This window comes from Castor canadensis, chromosome 7, assembly GCF_047511655.1.
Source record: "Castor canadensis chromosome 7, mCasCan1.hap1v2, whole genome shotgun sequence".
Lineage (NCBI taxonomy): Eukaryota > Metazoa > Chordata > Mammalia > Rodentia > Castoridae > Castor > Castor canadensis.
In genome coordinates, this window is record NC_133392.1 from 128,386,222 (window position 1) to 128,406,333 (window position 20,112).

The 20,112-nt window shown below is 36.7% G+C and overlaps 1 protein-coding gene and 1 pseudogene across 3 annotated transcripts in view; one reads left to right on the forward strand and one right to left on the reverse strand.

Moving 5' to 3' along the window:
- The window catches only part of Zswim5 (zinc finger SWIM-type containing 5), a 180,701-nt gene that overhangs the window by 63,125 nt on the left and 97,464 nt on the right, over window positions 1–20,112 (forward strand). The window lies entirely within an intron of this gene.
- LOC141424678 (ubiquitin-conjugating enzyme E2 C-like) lies at window positions 3,471–4,857 on the reverse strand (annotated as a pseudogene).

Consider the following 20,112-nt stretch of genomic DNA (forward strand, 5'->3'; position numbering starts at 1 on the left):
TCCTTGGAAGGCTGAAGCAGGAGGATCACAAGTTTGAGGCTAGCCCGGACTATATAGTGAGACCCTATCTGAACAACAACAAAACCAAGACTATAGTAAATAAAAAAATAGATTTATCCTAAAGATACGTGTTATTCATTATACACAAATGCTTAGCTCTGTTTGTGTTCTGTACTACCATGTGGGTCTCACAGTTGATGAGCCTTTTATAAATAAATGAAAACAACATTAACCCCTATAATACTGTTATATGTATCCTTTCATCCTTAAATCCTCCATTTAACTTGGTTGCCTTAATGCGTTTTGTTAAAAGGGGTTTTATTTTTTATTTTGTGGGGCTGGGTATTGAACCCAGGGCCTTGAGCATGCTAGATAAGCATTCTGCCTTTGAGCTACATTCCAAGCCCTAGAAGGTTTTTAAAGGTTATATCTCCATCTCTGTAAGTATAGATAGTGCAGTGGAACATGTATGCCGATATATAAAATTACTGTCACCTATAAATTATAAATTTAACAATGGTAATGTCTATGTATGCCTTAATTGAGCATAGTTAGAGGTGTATGTGTGTGTGCGTGTGTGTGTGTGTGTGTGTGTGTGTGTGTGTGTGTGTGTGTCCCTTAAGCAGATGTGACCTTAGGCTGTGTTGGTATGAATTAAAGGGAGAAAAAATACTGGTATACATATTATAGGACAAGTGCTATAAGAAAGAGCCTCTGTATTTGGTGTATTTTAAAAAAAAGAGATCACTGTCTACCTTTGAGACATGAGGAGCCACCAAATATTAGCTACCCAAGGGATTATGTTATTGTGTATGGTTTTGCTCCTTTTAGTGAAACTTCATGATGCTCTAGAATATGCATTTACAAAGCTTTGGAGCTCACAAAAGCCTGAATACATGTTTGATTGGTTATATATTAAAGGAAATAGCCCACAGCATGGTGCCAGACAAGTATAGAGCTCAACCAATTTGATTCTTAAGCAAAGAGATGAATTCTATTCATCATTAAGGGGTTAGATTATAAAATGTTGTAATTATTTCAGCCTAAATTGGTTTACAGCTATTTTTTTTCAATAAAACTTCTCTTCAGATTGTGAGGCAAGAAGACAGTTTTCATTTTGATGACCTTTCCTGAATTGTATTTTTCTTCAAGTCCTCCCACCCTACCCTGTGGCCTACTCTGTTTACTATTCAAATCTGAATCATAATGTGCATCTGGAGGGATTCTGAATCATGTGACTGACTGAAGTATCTCTTGTCATTTAGTAACACTCTTTGAATGTCTAATTTTGAGATAGTATTTGGTTAGATCATGAAGAAACTTACTCCTGCTGTTGATGGCTTTAGGGGTTTAGCATCTGTAACATTTTTTCTCGTTTTCATCTATACACATTTTTTTCTTAAATTACAAAATGGAACAAAGAATAACAGCCACTTTGGGCCTTGACAGGGATCCTTTCACTGAAGGACCACTCCTATAATGAATGATTTTTATTCAAGTGAATATTCATATATTTCTCTGACTCTAATTTGTATGAAATGACAGCCTGCAAACCATTTTATTTTATTACAATCCCCTCACCTTCATTATCTTTTATGTCTATTTAAACTCTGGACTTGCCATATCCATCTTGACCCTCCCCCATCTCTGTTTGTATTTTCTTTCATTGCAATTTTCCTCTTTTCTCTTCTGTGGCCATTCACAGATTGTTTTTGGAGTTCATTAAAAAGGGAGTGTGTTGTCTGGGTAGAAAATTACATTTGCATGCTTGAGAGAGGCCTAAGGGTTTTTGTGGGGTTTGGCAAGGATCCTGCTTTTTTTGCGGGGAAGTAGGGAGATGAGAAAAGGGAGGCATTAAGAATGGATTTTTAGAAAGGAGAAAAGTAAGAGATGTTGAGATGATTTCTCCTATCCCCACTTTTTCTTTCTATATTATATATGTGTAACTGATTTTCTTTTTTTTCTCCTGACTATATAAACCACTTGATTAACAATGAAACAAATTAGAGGCCTTTCTTAGAACTGTTTTTCAAATGCACAATTGAGTTCTGCAAAGCAGAAACCTTTCCTATGATGGTAATTATACATTTACAAGTGAAGCTGGCAAGTTGCTACTGTGAACGCACACACACACACAGACACACACTTTTTCTTTGTGGTTAATTAGAAGGGATTTTATAGGAAAGTTGTTTCTTGAATTTACATGACATTTTATCTAAATTAATATCTACATAGAAGTTCAGCCTTGTTTTGAATTAGATTTTCTCACTTTAAAGATTTAGATTTCAGGGCCAACGTGTAGATCATTGGCAGAGCATTTGCCCAGCACTTGAAGTTCTGGATTTGATCCCCAGCATTATGATTTTTTTTTTTAGATTTTCAGGCATTTTAGCCCCTTTTGAAGTTGATAATGTTAATCTGTTATTAAAGGTGATGACATTTGTTATCCAGAAAATGTCATTTGTGCCCACTGTTACCTGAGGGAACCATAGAACGTTTATAATAAAAGGACTGTACAACTGGATGTGGTGGCTTATACCTGTAATCCCAGCACTGAGGAGGCTGAGGCAGGAAGATTATGAATTTGAGGCCAGCCTTAGCTACATAATAAGAACCTATCTAAAAACAAACACAACTATATTTCTCAGCAGTGAAAACTTAGAAGAATTCAGCTAGGTTCATAGTTAATAGTAGAAATGTGAGTGGGTTAGCAGTGGGCAGGGAAATACAAGTTACTTTGACTATGCTGTAAAGGATATTCATAGGAAAGTAAGTTGATTATTCCACAACTGGTCAATGGCGTTAAGGTGTCTTTTTTAAAGTCTGACTTATTACATAGGTATTTTTAATTGAATTACTGTATTCCATACATTCTTAGTTACTAAGACTACAAGGCATAATAGCTGTCATGAAGGATCTTACAATTAGTTTGAGAATGTGTTTTTACAATTTTGTGTGTGTCTGCGTGTGTGTGTTGTCAATAAAGTCTGAAAATGTAGATACATACGTATATATGCATATTATTTATAGATCAGAGAAATCGTTGATGACATGTTTCCAGACTTTATGGTTACTCTATGCTGGATATGTAGATACAGATATGCACAAATAACTATAGTATACATGCTGGAAAAAAAACTGTGTGTGAAATAATTTGGTCTGCATTGTCAATTTTTCTCTCTATTGGATATTTCCATTAGCATATAAACATAGTTTTATTTCTTGCCTCTCAAAAAGTTTTTCTCATGGATGGGGGTTGTAATTCAGTGAGGCTCTGGGCTCAGTTTTCCTACAACAAACAAAACAGCAAAAACAAAAAGTTTTCTTTCTTTTTTTTTTTCCCTGTTCAGTATTTATTTTTTTGGTGTTGTTGTTTTTACAAAAAACCAAGACGATATTTATTTAATTTACATTTCAAGGGCTGAACCAGATAATTTAAAACAGAAACAAAACAAAAATAACACCACAGCTCAAGATAGAGAATACAGTCCTATACAGAAATTAAGGAAAAGACAGACCATCTAAGGAAAAAAATAAAGACAACACAGGAGAGACTGGACAATCCAGGTCAGGGCTTTTGGCCGGAGAACTGCTTTGAGTAGGTTTCTTGCAGGTACTTCTTAAAAGCATGGGGTTTTTCCAGAGCTCAGCAGCATGTGTGTTCAAAGGAGAGCAGGATGTTCCTAACATCATACAGGACAGATCACCGTCTATGAGAATGTCCAGGCAGATGTTATCCTGGGTGTCCATGTTCGGGTGGTAGCAGGGTACAAGGAACTTCACTGTGGGTGCATTGTAAGGGTAGCCACTGGGGAACTCTAGGGAAAGCTTATACCTCAGATCTTCATATACTATACCAGCTGCTCCATGGGTAGTCCCTACCCATTTGAAAAGGTTGTCTGATTCAGGGAAGGCAGAGATTCCTTTGTCATCAGACATCATGAGGGTCATCAGCTCCTGCTGTAGACTCTTGCCCAAAGGATCCCAGGTGCGGCGGACCTGCTCAGCTCAGCTTCTTCATGGCGGCGGTGATGTTGGCCGCAGCTGGGGTGCAGTTTTGGGAGGCCATCAGGGTGGCTCTGACAAGGAGACAGGAACTCCGAGCTTCAGTGGTTTTATATATAAAGCTATATTTTTGTACAAGTCACCAAAGTAATTCTCTTATTTTTATTTATATATTTATTTTTGGTGAGATGGGAGTTTGAACTTAGGACTTTGAACTTGCAAAGCAGGCACTCTATCCTTGAGTCACACCTCCAGACCACCAAAATAATTCTTTTATCATATAAAATTGGATCTTATTGTCTGCTGTTTAAAGTCTGTCTAAGGTTCCTATTGCAGTTAAACTGAAATCCAAGTGCCTTTGACCTGGCCTATAACACATTTTCATGATCTGACTCTTGCCTGCCTCACTGAATTTATCTTAAATCAGCTTCCCTCTTGGTCACACATAACTACACAAGTCTTTTTTAACTTTCAAACATACTGAACTAGTTATTGCACCCATGTGGAGACAACCCATTTTATCTCATAATTAACTGACAAATGAATGTTCTGTACTGTGCATATCACATAAATACGTACGCTCTTTTGCTTATAGCCCTAAGAAAACAACCCAAAAGAAAGGCTATCTTCTCTATAAAGCATCCTGGACCTTATTTATTCCTTCAACATATATTCACTGAGTACCTACAAGGTGCCGGAAACTGTTCTGGGTACTGAAGATGTAACAATAAACAAAACAAACTTTCTGATTTCATAATCTTAAATTCTAGTATAGTAAAGAATTTCAAATAGTAATGAATACTAATAGACAATAAAATAGGGTGATATGATGGAGTAGGAAGTCTAAAGAGATAATCGACTCAAGGAAGAATTTTAAGTTGATATTTAAAGCTAAGATTTAAATGAGGGGAGAGAAAGAGTCATGCAAAGATCAGAGAAAATAACATATTAGAAGAGAAAAAAAGTTTTCAATTTTGCTTCTGTCAGTTCTATTTCTTCACTGTCTATTGTAGTAAAATATCAAGAGTTACTTATATTTATTAACTCCAATTTCTCTTCTCATTTTTTTCTTAAATCCATTTCAACCAGCTTACCATACTATTCTAAATCTCTTCTTATCAGTCACTAATGACCTCTACATTACTAGATGCTCTTTCTCAGGCCTTGTCTTACTTGACTGTCAGCACTATTTGATACAGTTGATCACTTTCATCCTTGATTTATTTTCTTCACAAGACTTCTAGTATACTATATTTAGTTTTCCTCCTACCTTGTTGCTAGATTCAACTCAGTGTCTTTTCTGACCACACAGTATTACAGTTCTATGAATTTTAAGACAAATATAAATTCATGTAACTAATACCATAATCAGGTTACAGAACAGTTCCATTCCTCTAAAAATTTGCTTCATGCTATCCCTTTATATCCATAACACCTGGCAGTCAGTGATCTGTTCTCTATCAATACAGTTTTGTATTTTTAAGAATGATATATAAATGGGATTATACAGTATGTAACCTTTCTAGATGGTTTCTTTTACTCAGTATTTAATGCCTTTGATGTTCTTATTAGTTGCTGCTTGTATCTGTAGTTCTTTATTAGTAATATTCCATTATACAGATATACCACAAATTGTCCTATTAAAGGATGTTTGGATTGTTTCCAGTTTGGGGCAGCTATGAAAAGAGCTGCTATAAACATTGATAACTAAGTTTTTGTATTAACACAAGTTTTCATTTCTCTAGGGAGAAATCCCAAGTGTGGGATTGTAGGGTAATATGGTCAGTGTATGTTTAACTTTATAAATAACTGCCAAATGTTTTTCCAAAGCCCATGTATCATTTTGCATTCCCACAAGCAATGCATGAGTCTCAATTGTCCACATCCTCACTAGTACTTGGTACTGTCAGTGTTTTTTAATTTTACCCATTTTCATAGGTATGTAGTGATATCTCACCATGGTTTTAATTTTTATTTTCCATAGGGATAATGATATTGAACATCTTTTTATGTGCTTATGTGCCATGTTTACATTCTCTTTGGAGAAGTATCCAAATCATGTGGCTATTTTTTTTTTAAACCAATTGTGTTGCCTTTTATTTGTGTATAAACGTTCACTTGCTTTTACATGATTGAGTATAGCACAGAATGTTCTAATTTCCCAGTTTTCTTTTTTTTTCTTTTATTATTCATATGTGCATACAAGGCTTGATTCATTTCTCCCCCCTGCCTCCACCCCCTCCCTTACCACCCACTCCGCCCCCTCCCTCTCCCCCGCTCAATACCCAGCAGAAACTATTTTGCCCTTATTTCTAATTTTGTTGTAGAGAGAGTATAAGCAATAACAGGAAGGGACAAGGGTTTTTGCTGGTTGAGATAAGGATAGCTATACAGGGCATTGACTCACATTGATTTCCTGTGCGTGGGTGTTACCTTCTAGGTTAATTCTTTTTGATCTAACCTTTTCTCTAGTACCTGTTCCCCTTTTCCTATTGGCCTCAGTTACTTTAAGGTATCTGCTTTAGTTTCTCTGTGTTAAGGGCAACAAATGCTAGCTAGTTTTTTAGGTGTCTTACCTATCCTCACCCCTCCCTTGTGTGCTCTTGCTTTTATCATGTACTCATAGTCCAATCCCCTTGTTGTGTTTGCCCTTGATCTAATGTCCACATATGAGGGAGAACATACGATTTTTGGTCTTTTGGGCCAGGCTAACCTCACTCAGAATGATGTTCTCCAATTCCATCCATTTACCAGTGAATGATAACATTTCGTTCTTCTTCATGGCTGCATAAAATTCCATTGTGTATAGATACCACATTTTCTTGATCCATTCGTCAGTGCTGGGGCATCTTGGCTGTTTCCATAACTTGACTATTGTGAATAGTGCCGCAATAAACATGGGTGTGCAGGTGCCTCTGGAGTAACAGTCTTTTGGGTATATCCCCAAGAGTGGTATTGCTGGATCAAATGGTAGATCGATGTCCAGCTTTTTAAGTAGCCTCCAAATTTTTTTCCAGAGTGGTTGTACTAGTCTACATTCCCACCAACAGTGTAAGAGGGTTCCTTTTTCCCTGCATCCTCGCCAACACCTGTTGTTGGTGGTGTTGCTGATGATGGCTATTCTAACAGGGGTGAGGTGGAATCTTAGCGTGGTTTTAATTTGCATTTCCTTTATTGCTAGAGAGGGAGAAATGAACCAAGCCTTGTATGCACATATGAATAATAAAAGAAAAATGAAAAAAAAAACTTGTTGGTGTAAATTGGCAAGCTAAATTTATAGTTTACTTGGAAATGCAAAAGGCAGGCAGTCAAGACAGTTTTGGAGAAGAACAGAGTTCTTCTTTACAAAGAACATGTTGCTCAGGCCTGTAATGCTAGCTACTTGAGAGGTGCAGATCGGAAGAATTGCAGTTTGAGGTCAACGGAGGCAAAAAGTTTCTAAGACTCCATTTCAACCACTGGCTGAGTATGGTGGTACATGCCTGTCATTTCAGCTACATGGGGAAACACAGATAGGACTGTCTGGGCATAAGGCAAGACTGTATCTCAAAAATAATCAATGCAAAAAGAGCTGGTGGAGTGACTCAAGTGGTAGAGCACCTGCCCATCAAGTGCGAGGCCTTGAGTTCAACCCCCCAGTACGACTCCCCCCCAAAATAGAACGTATTATAAAGCTGCTGTATTTAAGACAGTGTAGTATTGGCACAAGAACAAATATGCCAGTGTTACAAAACAGGGTCCAAAAGTAGAGTCAAAAATTTGTGAACTTGTGACATGGTATTTGGGGGAAATGGTCTTTTCAGTAAATAATATAATCAAATCAGAATCTTTATGGGAAAAAAATGAATCCTATCCATAATAATCAAATCAAGGTAAAATGCAGATATAAACAAAAGACCAAACAGTAAAGTTTCTAAAAAATAACAGGATAATATTTCTCAAAATATTGGACCTTGGAGTAGAGAGGTAGAATTAGGCTGTCACTTTATGTGAGAGCATTAGAAATAGTCTTACTTGCAATCCCAGAAATATGGCTGAGAACATCTTGCCTGCTCTTGCATGCGGATAGAACTGTCATGGAGTATGGGATCCAAAGTTGCACTACTCTTATGCTATGGAAACTTTGAACCAGGAAACTATTATAAACTTCGGAGAGAGGCAATATTTGAAGAGATAAGGGCTATGGCTTTCCAGAATTGAAGATGTGAATTCTCAGCTTGGAAAAACATGGAGTTCTGGACAGGAAAAATAAAAGGCATGTGGTAATGAATGTGCAGGTCACCTATAAATGGAATTTGCACAGAATCTCTATCACAAATCTATTCTCTTGAACATACTTTAGTTTTCTCAACATCTTAAACTCATAAGGCTCACTGCCCCACGTATCATTCTCATTTCTTAGACTCTAGAATTTCTACATTTTATACATCCTGTACATTTATAAGAGATAAGGCCATTTATATGGTGTTAGGTTCTCAAAACTTTTACTGATCTTTAGTTCTATAGCAATCAAATACTTGTTGAACCAGGCACCAGTGGCTCACGCCTATAATCCTAGCTACTCAGGAGGCAGAGATCAGGCGGATCGAAGTTCGAAGCCAACTCAGGCAAATAGTTCATGAGATCCTACTTTGAAAAAGCCCATCAAAAAAAGGGCTGTTGGAGTGGCTTAAAGTGTAGGTCCTGAGTTCACACCCCAGTAACAAGAAAAAACAAACAAACAAACTTGAAGATCTACCATGTGTTAATTACTGGGGACAAATCAATGAACATAGTAGTGAATAAAACAAAGTCACAGTCGTTATTAATTTTATTTCAAGTAGAGGAATTCATTTATAAACAGAAACATCATTTTGATATTTATAATAAGTCAGCTACAAGGAAAATAAAAGTATATAATGGTTAGAGAGTGACTATGGAAAGGATTTCAAGCCTTTTTTGAAAGGTGACATTTCATCAGAGTACTAAATAATGAGAAGGAGACAGCTATGTATAAATGGAAGGGGGGAAGACTATTTTTCAGAATAATCTTGGTATGTTGATGAGCCATTGAGAAAATGAGTGTGGCTAAAGCTTATTAATCAAGTTGGGGAGGATAGTACGGGATAATATGATACATGAAGTTAGAGATAGGAGCTCAATTATATTATATAGTTATAGAAAGGTGCATAGGCTACAGAAAGGAATGTAGTAAACTGGGACTATTATTTGGTTGACCTGGTGCATGCACTGGGGATTGAATCTGGGGCTATATGCATGTAGTCTTAGAGGAGTGCCTCAGAACCCATTCAGGAGCTAAAGGAGCCAGAGTCTTCCTTTTCCTATTTGCTGGCAATTGGTATAAAAAGCATGTCTTAATCTTGGCTAATCAGTTGTTTCCACTTAGGAATTTAAATCTTAAGCAAATGAAGCAAGTTTTTACTTTTAATTTGAAACAAATGTACTGCCCTAAAATGAGCACAAATTAAAGCAAAAAAATTGTACCAGAAATTAATACTTACTGACTGGAAGAATATCCCTAAAAATGATAATATGAAAAGTTACTGTTTTAGTAATATATCACAGTCAGTTCTTAATTATGTATTCATCAAATGATCATTCAGTGTGTGAATTACACAGATAACTTGTTTCTAATTTCTTTCACCTCTTCTTTTTCTCCTCTTCTCTCTTTTTCCTCCTACTCTTCCTATTCCTATTCTTAGTCTTCGGTTTTTTTGAGTTAAGGTCCCATTATGTACCCCAAGGTAACATCAAACTTGCAATTCTTCTGCCTCATCCTCCTGGCTCTTTCACCTCTTGTATTTATATGATAATTTATCACAATGAGCCACTATTGATATTTATGATATATATTAATATATTCTTATTTCTTTATATATTTATATGATATATAATTATTATTTACTAAGGCCCATATTTTGTTCAGATTATCTTAAATTTGTTTTTTACAAAGTTTTATTTTTCTGCTACAGAATCCCACTCAGGATACCATATACTTTAGGTGTTCTTAGGCTCCTCTTAGCAGTGACAGTCCCTTTGACTTTGTTTTGGAGAACTTGACAGGTTTTTTTTGGGGGGGGGGTTACTGGGATTTGAACTCAGGGCCTTACACTTGCTAGGCAGGCACTCTACCACTTGAGCCAGTCTGCCAGTGACCTTGACAGTTTTATAGAATGTCTCTCTATTGGGTTTTGTCTGATTTTTTTTTCAATAAGACTGAGGTTATGGATTTTTAAGGGGAAGACAACAGAGGTAAAGTGCCATTATCATCATATTATCTAGGTACACACCACACTGTCACCTTGGTGTGAACCCTGATCACTGTCTGAGGTAGTGTTAACAGAGTTCTTCACTGAAAAGATAATTTCATACTGAAATCTTTTTAATTAAGTCGCTGTGTGTAGCCCACTGTGTTAGTAAGCTCTCTGTCACTGTGACAGAATACCAGAGAGATAATCAAAAGGTAGAAAGGTTTATGCTGGTTCACAGTTTCAGATGTTTCGGTCCATGTTCACTTGGCCCTGTTGCCTTTGGCCTATGATAAAGCAGTACATCATGACAGGAGTAGGTGCTGTGCAAGCTGTTCACCTCATGGTGGCCAGGGAGCCAAAGAGAAATAGGAAGAGGATGGGGTCTTAAAATCCCTTCAAGGGTATGCCTCCAGTGACTTCACTCCCTTCTACTAAGCCACACTTTCTGAAGGTTCCACCATTTCCCACTCATGCCATGGGCTGGTAAATAAGCCCTTAGCAAATGGACCTTTGGTGGACATTCAGGTCCAAACTATAGTACCTATACTTAAAGAGTGGAAATTATGCTCTACTTTCTGGTGGTTAGATATCTATATAAATTATTTGGAATTCTTCTATAAAGAAAAATATCACTTTACCCCATTTACTTATTTATCTATATCAGTATGGACCCATGAATATATAGTTTATACTTTGGGTTATAATTTAGTAGTGCCTTGTTTTCTTGTTCATATTGTACCAACTTTGGCCATTAGGAGCTTTTTCAATAAATTTCTGTGTCTCTTTGACATATCCCATTATTGTAGGTTTCTTTGAGCACTTATATGAGGTTACTTTTCAGTGCAATAGGTCTTTCTTTTTATATGTTGGCTCTTTGCATTTGGATTTTACTTTAAAAATATTTCCAATTGATTTTCTATATAAAATTTTGCAACCATGATATGTTATATTCATGTATTATAAATTTGATGTATCATTTAATATATGAATAAATTATGGATTTAAGATTAATTAAGATTAATTTCCATCTTACAAAAATTGAAATTCTGTAACCATTAAATACTCATTTTCCCTCCCTACTTACCCCATTCCTTTGAAACTCTATTTCTACTTTGTTTCTATAATTTTGACTGCTTCAAGTACTTAATGTGACTGGGCATGGTGGCTCGCACCTGTAATCTCAGCTACTTGAGAGGTGGAGGTACTGAGGCTAGCCTGGGCAAAAGTATGAGACCCTATCTGAAAAACAGACTAAAGCAAAAGGGGCTGGATGCATGGCTTAAGTGATAGAGTGCTTGCCAAGTAAATCTGAGATCCTGAGTTCAAACTTAAGTACTACCACCAAAAAAATCCAAAACCAAAAAAACAAAAAAACCAACTTAACGGAAATACAATCATACAATGTTTGTCTTTTTGCTGGCTTATTTTCTTGGCATAATGTCTTCAAGGCCCATTCATGTTGTATCATATGACAGACTTCCCTTTGTTTTTAAGTCTGTACAATATCACATTGTACACATAGACCATGTTTTTTCTTTATCCATTCATTTATCAGTGGATAGTGGGGTGCATTCACCTCTGGCTATTGTGAATAATGCTGCAGTAAACATGGGATTTCTTTGAAATCCTGCTTTGAATTCTTTTGAATATATACCTAGAAGTAAGATTACTGGATCACATGGTAATTCTAGTTTTACTTTAAATTTTTTTGTTGTTGTTTTACAGTACTGAGGTTTGAACTCATGGCCTACACCTTGAGCCACTTCACCAGCCCTTTTTTTATGAAGGGTTTTCTCAAGATAGAGTCTTATGAACTGTTTGCTCAGGCTGGCTTTGAACCTCGATCATCCTGACCTCTGCCTCCTGTGTAGCTAGGATTATAGGTGTCAGGCATATTTACTTTAATTTTATTTTTATTCTTATTTTTTGTTTGTTCTTTTGAGACAGAGTCTCATTATGTATGTAACCTCAGCTGGCCCTAAACTCACTATCTTCCTACCTCAGTCTCCAGAGTACTGGAATTACAGGCATGTGCTACCACAACCAATTCTGTTTATATTATTTTGCAGAACCTTTACACTGTTGTCCATAATAACTATACCATTTTAAATTCCTTCCAACACTAAACAAGGGTTTCGATTTTTTTACATCCTCACCAACACTGGTTATTTTCTGTTCTATTGACAGTGGTTGTTCTGTTGAGTGTAAGATAATATTTCATTGAAGTTTTCATCTGTACTTCTCTTATGATAGTGATGTTGAATGTCTTTTCATATGCATGTTGACCATCTGGATATCTTTGGAAAATGGGCTATTCTTGTCCTTTCTCTGTGTTCTAATCAGGTCAGTCTTACTGAGTTGCAGAGTCCTTATATATTTTGGGTATTACATTTTTATCAAATACATGATTTGCAGGTATTTTCTCCTATAGGCTACTGACATGATCTAATTAAATTTACATTTTAAGGTCTGTCTGACTGCTTAGTAGAAAATGGATCAGTATAGACTACAGCAAGAGTGAGAGTGGGAAAACCAGTTAGGAAACCCCTTCGGTAGTCTAAGCAGTAGATAGTAGATGACCAGGGCGTGGTAGTGGTAGTAGAAAAATATGAAGGGAGTAAAATCATATTTTTTGGAAGTAGAATCAATATGATGATATAATTGAAGTATAAGAGAGAAGAAAGAGTAGAAGGTTACTCCTAGTTTCTGGGTTGAGTACTTTGATGAATAGTGGTTCCGTTTACTGAGATGGAAAAGATGAGAGGAGGAGCAGATTTGGAGGAAAGCTACGTTAGAAGTAAACAAAGGCAGCTGGTTGAAATTGAAAGTAAAGAGATATTAGGTATGATTTTTACCATATGGCACCTAAATGATAACATCAAGTAAGCAATTAAATATAAGGATTTTTGGCACATGCTATAATCTTAACACTTGGGAAGTTGAGGCAGGAGGATTGCAAGTTCAAGGTCAGCCTGGGTTATATAGTGAATTTGCGACTAGCCTGGACTACATAGAGTCTCAGTTTCTTTCTCTCTCTCTCTGTATATAAAATAAGTATTCTATATATGGCATATACGGATATGTATAGATAAGGATTTTAAGTTTAGGAAAGTGCCATGAACCATATAAATAACTATTTTGGAATAGTCAGCACATAATCTGGGGCTTCAGTATAAAACACACAATTCACAGAACAGTTGAATAAAACACCTTAGCATACTGTGTATTTTATCACAGACTTCCACTGTTGTCATTTAACCTTGGGTTTTCTTTGGTTTAATAAGAATAACTTTTCTTCTTGTAGTAGTGAAAAGCTAAAAGAATGCTTCTCTTGCCCCCCACCCTCCTCATCTGCTTCTTCTGGTGGTGGTAGAATCAAACTCAGGGCCTCCATATGCTAGGCAAGCATTGTGCTCCCAAGTGACTTTTCTACTGCAGGTTCTCATTGAGACTGTCTATATTCTGGATCAGGTTTTGCTTGCCTCCTAGCATCTTTCAGCACTTTTTCCATTTTTCACCCAAAAGGAGAGGAAGTGATTCTGCTTACATATGTACTGTTTTCCTAGGATTATACCCTCTGCTGCTTTTTCTAGTTTCAGATGGAAATTCTCTCTTAAATTCTTCTCTGTCGCTTCCTGTTCTTTGAAGGCTGGCACTGTTATAAAAGCTAATTGGCATCAGGCACAAAAGATTTTTTGTTAACTTTTCTCTAAGACCCATAGCTCCTTCCAAGCCAGAGTATAATATTTTAGTTTCTTTCTTTTCTTCTGAGCAGACATTTTAGAGTACCTTTGAATGGGCATCCATGTTTTTAAGAACAATTGTCATGTATGCCATACTTACTTTTAGGGTTTTTTCTGACAGTACTGGGGTTTGAACTCAGGGCTTGTGCTTGCTGGGCAGGTGCTCTACCATTTGAGCCATTCTTCCAGCTCATATTTAGCTTAAAAGTTATTTTCCCATAGACACAGTATTATAAATAGTGGTTTGATTTACCCAACTAACTCCAAAGTCTTTTTAACTTGTGTCACAGCTATTTCATTTATAACTGACAATAGTTATTCCCTTCTTTCTAAGACACAGGGATCTATTATGAGTTATTCTAGTATTGCATAGAGACAAGGACTGTAGGACCTCAATAATTTAACTTTCTGTGTTAGCAGTATAGAATCATAGACTGTGTGAGCCAGAAGGGACTTAAGAGATAAAATAAAAGTAGCAAAATAATCCCTTCCTGTCTTTCTCTCTGCTTCCCGGCTACTATGAAGTGAGCAGCTTTCTTTCACCTTAGTCTTTCCTGATGATGTTTTGGCCTCACCACATGGGCCCAGAAGCATCAGAGCTGAGTGACCATGGACTGAAACCTCTAAAATTGTGAGCCAAAATAAATCCTTTCTCCCTTAAGTTGTTTCTCAGCTATTTTGTCATATCAACAAAAAAGTGACTAACACAGAAAATTGGTACTGAGAAGTAGAGTCAATATGACTTTTCCTGACTATGTGGTTCAAACTGGCTTGTGGGAGGAATTTGGAAAAGTTTGGAGAAGAAGGCTAGAAAAAGTCTGGAATGCTATAAATGGAGTTTAATGGGCAATTTTGGCACAAGCTCAGATGACCAGAATACTGATCGAAATGCGGACAGTAAAGGCTAGGCTTCTGAGATTTCAGATGGAAATGAGTACTCTAGGGACTAGAAGCTATTCATGTTACATTCTGGCAAAGAGCCTACCTAAATTTCGTTGATGCCCCTAAACTTTGTAGAAGGCTGAATTTAAAGATGATGAACTATTTAATCTGGCAGAGGAAACTTCAAGGCAGCACAGCATTCAGTATATCACATGGTTATTGCTGGTTGCTCTAGCCCTATTTACAGTGAGAATATGGAGTTGAAGGATTCAAAAACCTTGCAGTTTGACTGGAAAAGGAGCACATTCAAATTTGGGGCCAAGGATGTGTGGTTACTGAAGAGATTGATGCCATTAAAAAGAAAGCAAGTTTAATCAGAACAATAGGAAAGATGTCTTGATGACATCTCAGGAATTAGCCAGACCTACAGGATTAAGAGTGTAAAGGTGTTAACTTTGCTTTAAGAAGTCTGGTCTACCATGGTCACACGGGGCTGTCTAGAGAATTGTTTCTTTATGTTCAGTTGTCCAGGAATCCAGAGGCCATTGCAGCTATGACTCAAGTAGGCCCAGCTACTGCTCAAGCTGGAAGCAGAGCTTGGCATCATCCATATGATGCTGGTTTTGCAGGCATACAGAATGTTAGAATTATGGGGTCCTGCAAGCTTACATCCAGATTTCAAAAAAAGCCCGAGAGGCCAGGCAGTGTGTGGCAGTGTTGGAGTGTCTGCAGGCAGCCCTTGAGAGGGAAATTGTAAAGCTTTCAGAATGAAGCTTAAGCTTGCAAAAGACACCCTTGGATGTTGGAGGTACCCAGAACCTGGAATGTCTACTGAAGAAAGCTGCAAGCAGTAAGCAGAGTAAGCCCAGAAAACGGGCCACGTGGGCTTCATCCAGCAAGGCCATAGGGTTGGAGCTGCCCAAGCCCTTTGGAGCTCACAGGCCTCCATCATGTTTTCCAAATACTAAACCTGGAGCTACAAATTTGATGTTTTTCCTGCTCAGTTTCCGTCGGTCTTTGGTCTGATCCTTCCTTACTATTCTTTTTTGGAATGGGAATATTTATTTTGTGCCATTGTATCTTGGAAGTATGTTTTGTTTGTTTGTTGCAGTACTGGGATTTGAACTTATGTCCTACACCTTGAGTGACTCCACCAGCCTTTTTTTATGAAGGTTTTTTGGTTTGGTTTTTTTTTCTCCCCAAGATAGAGTCTCGTGAACTATTTCTACAGGCTGGCTTTGAACTGTGATCCTTCTGATCTCTGCCTCCTGAGTAGCTAGAATTATAGGCGTAAGCCACTAGTGCCCGGTTATCTTGGGACTATGTAATTTGTTTTTTGATTTTACAGGGGCTCATAGCTAAGATTTTGTCTTAAGTCTCAATGGAGACTTTGAACTTGGACTTTTGAGTAGTGCTAGGATTATTGAGACTTTAGGAAGTCTTGGAGATGGACTAAATGCATTTTGCTTTATGAGATGGGCATAAGCCTTTGGGGACCATAGGTGGAACATTATCATTTGAATATGAATTGTCCTCCCAGGAGGATTATGTGTCGAAGGCTTTATCTTAGTTGGTGGTGCTATTGAGTTATAATTGGATCATAAGGGCACTAACTTCCTCAGAGGGTTAATTCATTAATGAGTTCCTACTTGTTATGGTTTGAATATGAACTGTTCTCCACAGACTCATGTGTTGATCACTTGGTCCCCAGCTGGTGGTGCTATTTTGGGAGGTTGTGGAAACTATAGAAAGTTGCAGGCTTGCTAGAGGAAGTAGGTTCTACAGGGTGCGCCTTTGAAGGTTAGACCTGATCCCCAATCCCTTCCTTACTCTCTGTCTACCATGAGATAAATAGCCTCCTCCACATGCTCTACTGCCATCATGTTCTGCCTCACCATAGGCCCAGAATCAGTGGAGCTAATCTCTGAAACTGTGAGCAAAAATACAAAAAACTGACTTAACAGAGATGTCCTCTATCACTGAGCTATATTCCCAGCCCTAATACATAAGTTTTTGAGATAGCTCTCTTTATTTAGCATAATTTTATAGGGATACAAGTTGCAAACTCCTTTTGCATGTTATCAGTTTTCTTTTAAAAAAATTATTGAATAGAATCTGGTGTGGTGGCACACACCTATAACCCTTAGCATTGAGAGGCTGAGGCAAAGAGGATCATGAGTTCAAGGCCAGCCAGAGCTATATAGTAAGACCCTGTCTCAAAAAAAAGAAAATCATTAAATAGTATTCCATGGCATGGGTATACACTACAATTTAACTGTTCATACATTGAAGGGCATCTGAATTCTTTCCAGGTGTTTTGTTTGTTGAGACAAGGTCTCTCTCTGTAGTTCAGGCTGGCCTTGTATATCTCCTGCTTCCACGTCCCAAGTGCTAGGATTACAGGTGTGTGGTGATGTGCCCATTCTTTTTTTTTTCTTTAAAGATAGGGTCTTATTATGTAGCCCAGGCTGGCATCAAACTCACAGTACTCCTGCCTCTGCCTTCTGAGTGCTAGGATTACAGGCGTGTGCTACATACCCAGCCCTGATCCCGGTTTTTAGGTATTGTGAATAAAGCTGCTTTGATAATGAATATAAATTTTAATTTCCCTGAATCCCCAGAAGTGCAGTTACTAAGTTATACAGTAAATAGGTGTATGTTTGGTTTATTTTTTTCAGTGCTGGGAATGGAACCCAAGACTTTGCACATGCCAGGTAAGCACTGTCACTGTACCACATCCCCAGCCATAAAATAGTTTTTTAGAGAAACTGCCAAAGTCCTGTACTATTTTACATCCCCACCAATAACTCAGAGGTGATTTCTTTTCTCTACTTCCTCACCAGTATTTGGTATTGTTTCTATTTTTATTTTAGCCATTCAGATACGAGTGTAGTGATATCTTATGATGGTTTCAATTTGCATGTTTCCCTAATGCCATATGGTGTTGAATATCTTTTCATCTGCCATCTGTATATCCTTTTTCTTAAAATGTCTCTTCATGTCTTTTGTCCCATTTGCTAATTGAGTTCTATGGTCTATTGTGAGTGAATTTTAAGAGTTCTTTATATATTCCAGATACTAATCTTTTGTTGCATATGTGGTTTGAAAATATTTTATCCCAGTGGATAGATTATCTTTTCATCCTATTACAGGATTCTTTCATGGAGCATGAATTTGGCATTTTGATGGAGTATAATTTACAGTATTTCCTTTTATGGAATATGCTTTTGGTATTTAGTCTAAGAACTCTTTACTTAGCCCTTCATCCTTTATAATTTTGTATTTTGCATTTAAGTCTGTGACCCATTGCAAGTTAAATTTTGTGTAAAGTATGAGATTTAACTAAAAGTTTAATATTATATGCCTATGGATAATCCAGTTACATCATTTTTTCAAAAGAGTTTCCTCCAGTAAATTTCTTTTGTATTTTTTTTAAATACAGGACTATAGCAAGGTTGAAGAAAACATAGCTAATGTAATAGTCACTTGTTTTCCTATATGCCAACAGTGAAAAATTGGTATTTGAAATTAAAAACATCACACTATTAACATTAGCTCCAAAAAACAGAAAGATAGAAGAAACAAAAATGCATAAACTTGACAAAGTATGCACGAGATGTATGAGGAAAGCTACAAAACCCTGATGAAAGTTTTGAATAAAAGGAGACTCAATATTGTTAAGATATCAGTAGGTGAATAGATAAATAATGTATGGTGTTACTCAGTCCTGAAAAAAAAATGTACTAACAAGCCATAAAAAGACACAGGAGAACCTTAAGTGCATATTGCTAAGTAAAAAAGTCAGTCTTAGAGAGTTCCAAGTATATTCAGGAAGAGGTAAAACTTAAAGAGACAATAAAAAAATCAGTCATGCTAGGAGTTTGTCAAGTGCTAGTAGGAGAAGAAAGAATAAGTGCAGCCCTGAAGATATTTAACGTAGTGAAACTGTTTGGTATGATTACTATAGTAGTAGACATCTGATATTTTGCGTTTGTAAAACTTATAAATTTGTACAACACAAAAATAGACCCTAATATAAACTAAGGTACTATAAAATGAAGAAACATAAATAAATACTAGTTGAGCTACATTTATGTGGGTCTATTTCTGGATTACATTCCATTAATAAATGTGTTCATTCCTCCAATACCAGTATTCATTACTATAGCTGTATAATAACTCTTGAAATAATATCTACTGCTTCTTCCTGATTTGTTCTTCTGGTTTTAAAAATTGTTATTTATTTATTTAGTAGTACTGAGGTTTGAACTCAGGGTCTTATTCTGGCTAGGCAGGTACTTAATCATTTGAACCACGCCTCCAGCCTTATTCTTATGGTTAAAAATTGTTTTAGTTATTCTCATTCTTTTGCCTTTCTATATAACTATAGAATAATCTTCTATCTACATCTGTAAAAATAAAATGTTGCTGAAATTCTAGATGAAATTACACTTAATTGCATTTAGAGAATTGTATCTTTATTGTATTGAGTTTTCTTTACTCAGTGTTTTATAGTTTTTAGCATGCAGTTCTTTTAGATTTATACCTATTTACTTTTTTAAAGTAATTGTAATTAATATTTTATATTTAGTTTTACTTCTTACATGTTCATTGCTATTTATATAAAATAATGGATTTTATATTTATCTTATGATAAAGTATCTACTTTAGATGTGAGGTGATGAGAGCAGACATCTTTTTTTTATCTTTTTTTTTTATTCATATATGCATACAAGGCTTGGGTCATTTCTCCCCCCTGCCCCCACCCCCTCCCTTACCACCCACTCTACCCCCTCCCTCTCCCCCCTTCCCCCTCAATACCCAGCAGAAACTATTTTGCCCTTATTTCTAATTTTGTTGTAGAGAGAGTATAAGCCATAATAGGAAGGAAGGGTTTTTGCTGGTTGAGATAAGGATAGCTATACAGGGAATTGACTCACATTAATTTCCTGTGCGTGTGTGTTATCTTCTAGGTTAATTCTTTTTGATCTCACCTTTTCTCTAGTTCCTGATCCCCTTTTCCTATTGGCCTCAGTTGCTTTTAAGGTATCTGCTTTAGTTTCTCTGCGTTAAGGGCAACAAATGCTAACTAATGTTTTAGGTGTCTTACCTATCCTCACACCTCCCTTGTGTGCTCTCGCTTTTATCATGTGCTCATAGTCCAATCCCCTTGTTGTGTTTGCCCTTGATCTAATGTCCACATATGAGGGAGAACATACGATTTTTGGTTT